We start from the raw sequence: 10,776 nt of genomic DNA on the forward strand, positions 1-10,776 counted from the left end.
TCAGTATCATTTAGAACAGTTGCATTTTCATAACTCTTGTGTCATTCTCTTTTTTGAAATTATATTTTTATTTATTTGGCGGCAACAGGTCTTAGTTGCAGCATGCAAGATCTGTTAGGGGCAGCGTGTGATCTCTGAGTTGTGGCATGTGAATCCAGTTCCCTGACCAGGGACAGAACCAGTCCCCCTGCATTGGGAGCGCAGAGGCTTAGCCACTGGACCACCAGGAAAGTCCTGTGTTTGTGTCATTTTTTTACCCTCTGTCTTCCCCACTAGCTTGAAGGCCAAATGAGGGCAGAGAATACCTGATGTAATTCACTGCATCCTAACGGTGTCTGGCACATAGTAGGCACTCACTAAAGACAACTTTATTGAAAGTATGAGTGTATGAAATGAATATGAAAATAAACCTAGATTAAAGTCAGCAAGAAAAATGTACTCATATTCTACTGTTGAAAAATTCTAAAATAAGCACAGTATTGAGATGAGTAGCAAGAACACTGAAAGCTTTAGATGGATTTAAGAAATTAAAGTAGGAGGACTTCCTTTCTCACCCAGATTCAGTAGTGGGTAGACGGGAATGGTACAGAATTTTTAATGAAAAATTTCACCTGGATTGAAAAGCAACTGATTTTAGTACATAAAAAATATGCCAAGGTATGAAGGTAGTACGTTCTAATCTAATTCCTGCTATTTTTGCCACTGCATATACTGAACCAGAGCCATCACACGGGCAGGAATAGAGGATTAGGACCAGAGATGACTGGGGAGGCAAAGGAGAGATGAGATTTCAAAAAACGTTTATGTTTCTGGATTGTGGCTATTGGGCTGGATATGCCTTTTTATATCTTTGCTTCTAAAATTCATGTCATTACATGCACTATAATTGTCTCTGCTTCCATATGGTGACAGAATTCTATCCACTGTATCAAGATCTCAATACATAGGCAAAGCGAAAATGTTGGATCAGTTGTTTCGCCTCAGTTACTTGACAAGTACAGGACACCCCCCTCGCCCCAATAATGAAACACAAATTTAGTCAATTAGAATAGTATCAGTGTTGTGAATGTACTTTTGCAATTACGAGAGTAAAAACATTCCACACTGAAATAAGAAATGCCATCTGATTTCCATTTAACACAAAGGGGGAGAAACACCTTCCATTTAAGAATGACAAATAAAGCTGTCAGTGTGATCCATTTATAGTCCCTCAGAGAATGCCACAAATCCACATAACGTTCTGAGGAGCTAGTTATTGTATTTGCTGTGTCGAAGAGAAGGCCTGGAAGTCTCTGATGGTCTGCTAGCCAAGGAAACGGAGGTTAGTTGGAAGAATGTGCAAATTTAGTCAGCATCCTAGGTGTACACCCCTTAAAGGGGAGCATGAAAGCGCTGGCTGTTGTCTGTAAATAGTGTGCCTCAGTAGGAGGGGTGGGATGCTGCAGGATACACCCTTGTCTTTGTCTGTTCCCCACCCCTCTGCCCTTGCGTTCTTGTTATTCAGTTGCTCAGTCATGTCAGAATCTTTGCAACCCAATGGACCACAGCACGCCAGGATTCCCTGTCCTCCACTATTTCCTGGAGTTGGCTCAAACTCATGTCCATTGAGTCAGTTACGCCATCCAGCCATCTCATCCTCTGTCGCCCCCTTGCCCTGCCTTCAACCTTTCCCAGCATCGGGGTCTTTTCTAATGAGTCAGCTCTTTGCATCAGGTGGCCAAAGTATTGGAGCTTCAGCATCAGTCCTTGCAATGAACATTCAGGGTTGATTTCCTTTAGGATTGACTGGTTTGATCTCCTTGCTGTCCAAGGGACTCTCAAGAGTCTTCTCCAGCACCACAGTTCAAAAGCATCAATTCTTTGGTGCTCTTTACCGTTCAACTCTCACATCCGTATGTGATCTAGCAGGGTCTTAACTGGCCAAATGAGGCCTCTCTCTATTAGGCCTACTGCTAACAAAAATTACAGAGAGGCATCAAATCTTGATTAGAAACATCCACAGTGCTAGTTATTTTTGAAAATGTTACTATAGGTCATTTCCAGCTCAGGTACAAGGGCACTTATCAAAAACAAACAGTGGAAATATAATCTCTATTCCTTATTCCTGCACTCAGCTTCCTTCTTTCAAGCAGCCGTGTGCTGTTAAATATATATACATATATTCATATATAAGTGTGTATAAAATATGACCCTCTGCAAGGCATAACTGATTACTTTTTCTCCTTTGCATTGGCTGCTAAAAAACCGCGAATAAAATTTGTTACTATCTTCTAGCAAGAATGTTGAATTTCATGGCATAAATTTTGAGTATGAATCTCTCTCCTGGCCCTATCTTACATTCCTAGCCTTATTTTTTTTTTCTTTTGACTCATTTTTTCCTACCTGTTTGAAATATATTTTATGTTGCTCTACAGTATGTATTTTTATTAGCCTTTCTCTATAAGCTTTAAATCCTTTCCAGCATATAAATAAAATACACAACATTTATAGATAGCCTTTTTTTTTTCCTCTGGAGGGTTGCAAAATTTTCCCAGAGCAACACAATTCATTACCATAAATGAACATTAAGACACTGATGTTCATAGTAATTAAATTTTTTTGTGATATTTCGCTCAATATTTCAGTTAGGTTTTCTTAATATTTATGCATACACTTTTATTGCTGAAATTCCTAGCCTGAGGTCCATGGACTCTTTCAAATTATATGCAAAATTTTGTGCATATAAATTTTTATTATAGAGGAGTTTCATTTTAATCCAATTCTGAAAGGTAAATTTGACCCAAAAGATTAAAAATATACTCTTTTTCACTGGAATAACCCCAGAATACCAGATCTGGGTCTCTTGGCATTCAACTAAATGACAAAATATTTTTTGACTACCTACTTAGTGTCTAAAAAGGGCTTCTCTGGTAGCTCAAATGGTAAAGAATATGCCTTCAATGCAGGAGATCTAGGGTCAATGCCTGGGTTGGAAGATCTTCTGGAGAAGAAAATGACAACCCACTCCGGGTATTCTGTCTGGAGAATCCCATGGAGTCTGACAGGCTATAGTCTACAGGGTCGCAAAGAATTGGACACGTCTGAGCGACTAAGGGCAAGTACAAGTACCTGGCACTGTTTTAATTGCTCAGAAAACAGCAATAACCATGTAGACTTGACCTCGGACCTCAGGGTGCTTTTAGTCCAGCAGGGATGAGGGAAGGCAATGAAAAAACAATGTGAAATATTTGGATGGTAACGTACTATAATAAACAAAGTAATGTAATAGAAAATGAATGAGATTGGATGGTCAGGGACAGCCTCTCTAAGGAGATGTAATCTTAGCTGAGCCAAGCAAGATTGGAGGGAAAAGCATTCCAGAGAGACAGACCAGCTAATGCAAAGACCTTCACAGAGATACAGGCTTGTTCTCATCCATAACTCTTCTAGAAAATAGGAATGGTCATTCTCCAAATTCACTTTGCAAATTTATTTTCAGTACTTCACTCTCTTTTCCTTGTTTTCATTTTCTTTGAAGAGTTAGATTTCCTAATGTGAGGGAAAAGTATCTTCAGAAAAAGGGCTATGTATTTTATTATACATGAAATTCAGTAAGTAATTGAGTCTACCATCTTGAAGGGACTATGGGAGATGCCCTGAAGGTGCTCAGCACAGGCTGAATAAAATATAACTGCCATACATGTCAGAGAAGGCAATGGCACCCCACTCCAGTACTCTTGCCTGGAAAATCCCATGGATGGTGGGCTGTATCCATGGGGTCGCACAGAGTTGGATATGACTGAGTGACTGCGGCAGCAGCAGCAACCATACATGTAACCATAATGTACCTTAAACCAATCTTGTATTGTTCAGTAACATAGGTTTATAAGCCAAGTAAATTCTAGGGCCCTGACACTTTAATGTACAGTTTGAAACTCAAAGTTCTTTAGCAAGGCAATCATCCTCTAAAAGCTGAAGATGGATGAAGAAGAAAAGGAACACATACTGAAAATTAGCGTTAAAAATTCTTTGAGATAAGAACACTATTCTATGGCTTGGAAAATGCTCTAAATACCTTAAATGTAGATCAATAAATTAGGATATGACTAAAGATCATAAATACCTCCCACATTATTAGCTGTTTTCCTGAATTAAATTGTTTATAAATATATTAAAGAAATAATGCCTGAAAGGTATAGCCAAGGGTAAGGTCACAGAACACTCTGTGACAGTTATAGTGTGCCAGAAACTGTGTGAGACTTCTGAGCTCGTGGCCTTCCAGGTAAAGACTAATCATTACTTCTGTTTTACAGACAGGAAGAAACTGAGGTTTAGAAGAAGTGAAACTGACTCCAGGGCCTCCTCAAATGCCATCATCTCCACCATTATCAGTTAGTTCCATGAAGAGAGGAGGTTTTGTGAGTTACAGCTGATAAACTCATCTGCCTTGCTGTTTAAAAGGCTTTGGGGAATGACATTCTGAACAATTCGTCTGAGCTTATCATGTGCAAATTAATTTCAGTACTAACTCAAACAGAACAAGTAAGACAGCAAAGCTGCTATTAAGAGTAAAAAAGGTTACTTGACTTTGGATCAGAGTAAATTATTTGGATTATTCATAACATACCCTCTCTTAGTGTTAGTCACTCGGTTGTTTCTGCCTCTTCATGAAGCCATGGACTGTAGCCTGCCAGGCTCCTCTGTCCATGGGATTCTCCAGGCAAAAATACTGGAGTGGGTTGCCATGCCCTCCTCCAGGGGATCTTTTCAACCCAGGGATTGAATCCAGATCTCGCTCACTGCAGGTAGATTCTTTTACCATCTGAGCCACCAGGGAAGCCCAAAAGTGAGGGCCTGCCCTCTCTGAGGCTAATCCCACTGAAATAACAAGTATAGTACTAGCAGCAGGAGCGTATCGTAGTACTAGTTACTATTTATTGAGTATTTACGCAGTATCACACACTGTTCCTACCACGGTACAACTTCACTTTACCCTCGTAGCAACCCCATTAGTAGTCTTTATTATTATTATTCCCAATTCCCAGCCCAAGAGATGAGAATTTAGAGAAGTTGCCCACATATCAAAGGCTTCCCAGCTTGCTAATGGAGGGGCTTACACAAAGCCCATTGACGCTGGAGCTCAGGCTCCCTGCAGTTCCCCCACAGTCTCCCTTTGTTTGATCAGGTTTTCTTCCTAATCGACATGTCAATGAGGACATTCTATTTCCCAACATAGGTTGCTTTAAACCCTTTAGAGTGCAAGCCTCTTCATGATCTGGACTTTTTTTTAACCTGTCCTAGCTAATTTCTCTAAATTACCTTCGAACCCTATGGGAACCTGCCTCCTCTTAAAGCTTCAGAAGTCCCCTAAGCCCACAATCCAGCTTAAATTCTACTGGTCTTAAAGGCCTTATTCAAATTCCACTTATCCAAGCCATCTTCCAAAGGTCTCTCCAGCCCAGGTAAATAGCCAGAAGAGCGGGCCTCTGCCATCTACTGCTGCAGGTCACCCTGGTGTGTCCAAGAGCTTTGGTGGCCTAGAGACTCCATGGAATTGTATGAGAGTTCTGTTGGAAAGTACCATCAGGGATTTTTCTCAGAGGGATGTCCAGAGCTTTTATCAATTTCTTAAAGTTTAACTACCACTCAGCAACTGTCCCTCCGTTCCCAACAGATACACACACACACTTCTGGAAAATAATGACATTAAATGCTAATGTTTCTTGAGCAAGGTGGCCAGATTTAGCAAATAAAAATATTATATGGGACATGCCTTTACTAAAACATAATTAGTTGTATATTTTAAATTCAAGTGTAACTCAGCCTGCTGTACTTGATCATCAGTCTTATCTTTGAATATTCCATGGATATTAATGTTATTTCTCAACTACACAGAATATAATCATCTAGAGGGCAAGGGGCTTCACTATTTCTCCACTGAATTTAACACTCAACTTTTATTGCTAATTACTGATTCAGTTTTCTCACCCAACAGAAACATTTTGGAGTGTTCTTGACTTGGGGCCAATATCAAACCTAGCAGCTAAATCATGATTATATATATATATATATATATATATATATATATATATGCCTTTTGCTATAAGGAAAGAGATGTCCATAGTACTTAATGAATGGATTTTGATTATCTCTTCTACTTGCTGGATTCAAACACATTGATTTTTTTTGTTGTTGTTGTTAAAAAAAAATCCTCTTAGAGGAAATCTGGGAACGTTAAAAATAGACCACCATTATTATTGGGCCTTAAAGTGAGATCTTCCACCCATCTGATTGAAGACTCACGAAAGGTGTCTATTAAAAATGCAGTTTTCTGGGTCCAATTTCAGACCTACCAATGTAGAATTGTTCAGAATGGCTCCAAGCTATCTGGGTTTTTAAAAAGTCTTTCAGATGACTTTTATAACCTCTAAAGTTTAAAGACTGTCTTTTATGGCATGTAATACTCAAGCAAAAATTGAGCTTAGAGAAGGAAAGTTATTTTTGTCCTTAAAAACAAGCTATCATTATTTGGAACTCAAAGTATCAGTCATCTTTTAAATGTATCTGGAGTCTATCACACTAGAGTTAAACGTCCAGCACTGGAGATTGGCCCATTCAGAGTTTCCATGTATTTGAACAGAACTAGTAAACTAACTTTAGGTATGAAAGGCTGCCTGATGGATCATTAAAATAGTAAATGAGTCAATGAAGTTTATAGAGGCTATACGAAATTTAAAAAGATGATCTCAACTAGGGTGCTCTGCTGTGTATTAATGCTGCTACCCAGGACTAGTCTGGGAAATCTAAGGATGTTCGGGATTTCTGAAAGAAAGCATCATTGTCCACAACTCCCTCTCTGTTGTTTGGGCAGTCCCTGATATTTTTGATTCTTGGTGGAAGAGTGCTGGTCTGAAAGTGAGAAGGCGTAGGATCTATACTTTTGGTTCTGTATTTTTCTGAACTTCCCGTCTCCTTGTCAATAAAACAATGGTTTAGACAGTTGGATGGTCCCTAAATTATCTTCTAATCTCAAGTTTCAGTTATCATCCTGAAGTTGTTTTCTCTGCTGTAAAATATGGGGGTTGGGCCGTGTACGTGTGTCCATTTGTCCTTTTGTTCAAGGGCAGCCCTGCTGTCTCCATCACTATACTTGGATCCCCATTCATAATTCAGACTTAGGCTGGCAGAGTAATACTGACGGTACTTCATTTAGGTTATCCATGGAGGGGACAATATATTGGCCGTTAGCACATGTCCATTCTAAGAGACAATTACTCATTCAACATATATATATTAATACTTATCCATCACCAGCCATGTGTCATGGTGCTGTGCTCCCAAAATAAAATAATGAAAACAGCTCTGGCCTCATGCTAATCATGATCTTGAGGTGGGGGGTGATTGGGGTAAGATAAAAACAACTGCATGTAAACTGACACATAACTCAAACAACAGCAGTTTGTAATCAGTGGGCTGAAGAATCACTAAGGATAAGATAGAGAATAACAGAGTGACTGGGAGCGGTGACTAGGAAAAGTTTTGTGGGGAAGATGCTGTTTTCTTAGACCTAAAGGAAGAAAAAGGATAAATAAGGGGAAGGGTTGGAGAAAAGGGTAGGACAGGGGAGAACACAGTCAGGAATCCCCCAGAAGGGGCAGCTTAGGTATTTGGCAGCCAAAATCCTGGACAGTCCCTTCTGTCCCCGATCGATAATTTAATCTAAGACTAGAGAAAGGGAATCAGAGGCCCAGAGAGTTTAGGGAACTTAAAAGTGGTGAGTTAGTTAATGGGAGAACTCTCGCATGCTTCAGGCCAGCAGGTGAACCTCTCTTAGGGATCACAGAGCATCAGGAGGTGCCAAAATGCCTTGGCCTAGAGGTTTAGTTTCCTCTTGGGTGAAACACACATGGCATCTACTCCCTCAGATTGTTAGGGGATTTAATGAGGTCATGTTTCACAGTGTCTGGTATATCGTAATTGCTCAATAAATGCAGAATCTCCTGTGTGCTTGCATCCATAGCAAGTATTGGAAAATAAGTAAGATATTAAGTTACTTGGATAAAGGAAGAGAGACAGCAGAGAAGTTCTAGAATACTGGACTGGTATCTGTGTAGCAGCTATCCATCTGAGAGGCTGAGTAGAGGAAATGAGAAGAAAAGGCCCTGAGCTGCGTGGTTTTGCCCACCCCTTAATCTGCTAGTGGGGAATCTAGAGTTGTCTTCAGAAGACAGAAAAGACCACCCATAGTAAAATTTATACTTACAAGTAGCATAGGGGAAAGAGGTTTTACTCTAGGAGTCTGGTAAACAGAAGCGTGACACACTATTAAATACATGCAAAGAGAACACTGTTATGTTAACATGTCACTCAATCCACTGGGAACAAACTAATTCAATTATCTGCAGAGTATTAAGATGATTTCTGGTGTTAAGGATGCTTAAAAACCAAGCCCATGATATTGGGAGAATGAATAATTTATCCAGGCAACTAGGAAGATTTTCTTTGTCTGTGAACAAAACCGCAGATTGAACTTCACCCTTAAAATACCAAGAGGCGTTATTTCATGGATTTTAGCAGACAGCTTATGAGGCCATTCCAAGAAACCTGCTTGCCCTCCTTGTTGACTCACCCAAAACATAAGGGAATATTTATGGTTCAGGCATGCTTGAACCAGGGCTGAATATTTCTGTTTCTGAAGTTCACTGGGTCCCTTTCCCCCCAGCCATAAGGTAAATGCCATTCCATATATAGCTTTTTGAAATGCTGCTTTCTTTATGATTCCCTGCCAGTGGTGCCTTATGGGAGAAATTTTATTTCAAAGTTTCACAGGATGCGAATTCAACTCATTATTTTACTCCAAACTCATTGTTTAATTGACAGGAAACATGCATTCTAAATCATCTTGTATGCATGGCAGAAGCAGCTACATAAATTTAACAATGGGTGGATTATTACTATTTAGCATATTTATGGAATTTTATATTCAGGAAGCATTTTGCAAATCTTTTATTAGTTAATCCTTACACTTCACAGTGCATCTGACAGGTGGTAAACAATGCTTTGGGTTCTAAATTGCCAATACATGAAAAGTTTAATGGAGGAAAAAAAATCTACGCCTTTCCTCTGTGTTCCCAAACTTGCTAAGGGCACATTTCTGATCATTTTTCCTCTCACTGGAGACCAAAGCTAGAGGCCTGAAAAGTAGGCTTGCACCCTAAAATTTAAAAGGGACTATATTGGACTCAGTCATGGGTCAAGTGGCTAGAACTAGAGGAAACCTGACAAGACACCCAGGTGATATGACAGGATTCCCAACAAAGATGCAGCCCAGTAATACAGCACATAAAAAGGCACATAAGGAAGAAGTCAATTTTTAAAACTGTACAGTGAATTTAGTTCTCAAATCTAACACCACCATCCATACCTGCTGGACTCACTATCTGATGACAACACCAGTTACTGTTAATATGCACACATATATAGTAAAAAACAAAACCTAATTCAAACTAAGAGAGTCTGTATTTTCTTTCTGGAAAACTCACACGTCTTAAAAACTCAGCTTCCTCCAACACCCACCTCAAACTCTTTAGAATCCTCCAGTCTGCCCGCTTCCAGACACCAGCAGGGGTGAGAGTGCAGGGCGAGGAAAGCTTCTGCGGATCAGAGTTTCATTCTGGACCCAAACGTTTTACAGCCCGGGGCTTTCAGAACTAACAAACCAAGAAAAATCAATCTCAAGTCACCTGAGGGCGGGACACCAGGAGCGCAGATGCAGTGCCTACTTTCAGAGGCCCTCAGAGTGGACACGTCCAGTCCAGTCTCTAATCTCTTCTGATTGACCTGACTCTATCCCTCTAATCCCTCAGGCCCCCACCCCCGCCGGTGTGTGTGTGTGTGTGTGTGTGTGTGTGTTGGGGGACAGGTAGGCGGGTGCAGAAAACACCCAGATATTTTGCAAGCAAACAAATGCGGCCTTGTGCGTTCTCTCGGTGCAGCTGGGCAGCTGTCCAGAGGTCAGTGTAAGGTAACCCGGTCATCTCCCTTTCAAGGTGCAAGGAGATGCTCCGATCCCTAGCGTCCCCAAGTCTGCGGATACTCGGGGCACTCCGAGAGCCCCCCCATAACCCCGCCCACCCACTCCCCCACCTCCGGCGCGGGCCCGCCCTGCGCTTACGCTACCTGGGGACGCTGGATGCAGCTAGTGGTGGCTCGCGATCTTGCAGACCACAGCCCGGGGCTGGTGCGCACGCTTTGTAAAGCCTTCGGGGGGAGGGCAGCCGACCCCGCCCTCTCCACTCCCCCGCCCCCCACCCTTTCCTACCCCGGGCCCCCTCTCCCGTTCCTGCCCCCACGCAGCCGCCTCGCCCTGGCGGCCGCGGCCTCCCTTGGTGAGGGCTGTTAGTTCCGTCCCACCCTCGTGGCCAGCTCGGGAGTCCTCCGGGCGGGCGGGGCCCTGGGCCACTTCCGTGCCTCTGGAGCCGTCGCCCCACGTGTGTCAGCAACCCCTCGCCACCCTCTCCGGACTTGGTTGCCCCGGGTGCTCGTGACCCCGCCCTTCTCCACGAGGGGCCACGCCCCGGAGTCGGCATCCCTACCACCCCCCTCTGGGACTGGGTGGGGCCACCGGCAGGGGGGCGACTCCTACACCTGGAGGCCAGGTCCGGGAACGTTTTGGCGTTTTGGCCCTGTGCAGGGTCAGCTTTTTTCGTGCAGGGACGTTCTGCAGCTGAGAAATGGAAAGTCTGCGGGTTGTGCTGACAACAGAAACCACACCGCGCTGGGTCTCGGCGCTCTTGT

General features: G+C 42.3%; 1 protein-coding gene across 23 annotated transcripts in view; it reads right to left on the reverse strand.

Annotated features, from left to right (window-relative positions):
• Positions 1 to 10,379, reverse strand: part of RHOBTB1 (Rho related BTB domain containing 1) — a 141,154-nt gene extending 130,775 nt beyond the window's left edge. For 11 of the 23 annotated variants that reach the window (XM_042241135.1, XM_060406472.1, XM_042241133.1 and 8 more), the window contains exons 1-2: positions 10,159 to 10,379; positions 9,556 to 9,689 (exon numbers count right to left, since the gene is read on the reverse strand). The gene's annotated coding sequence lies outside the window, so the exon portion shown is untranslated. Of the gene's footprint in view, positions 1 to 9,555; positions 9,690 to 9,722; positions 9,813 to 10,158 lie in introns of those variants that run through there. The other 12 variants (XM_060406487.1, XM_060406474.1, XM_042241136.1 and 9 more) reach the window with 2 other exon arrangements.
• Between the last annotated feature and the right edge of the window lie 397 nt (positions 10,380 to 10,776).

This window comes from Ovis aries, chromosome 25 (assembly GCF_016772045.2).
Source record: "Ovis aries strain OAR_USU_Benz2616 breed Rambouillet chromosome 25, ARS-UI_Ramb_v3.0, whole genome shotgun sequence".
Lineage (NCBI taxonomy): Eukaryota > Metazoa > Chordata > Mammalia > Artiodactyla > Bovidae > Ovis > Ovis aries.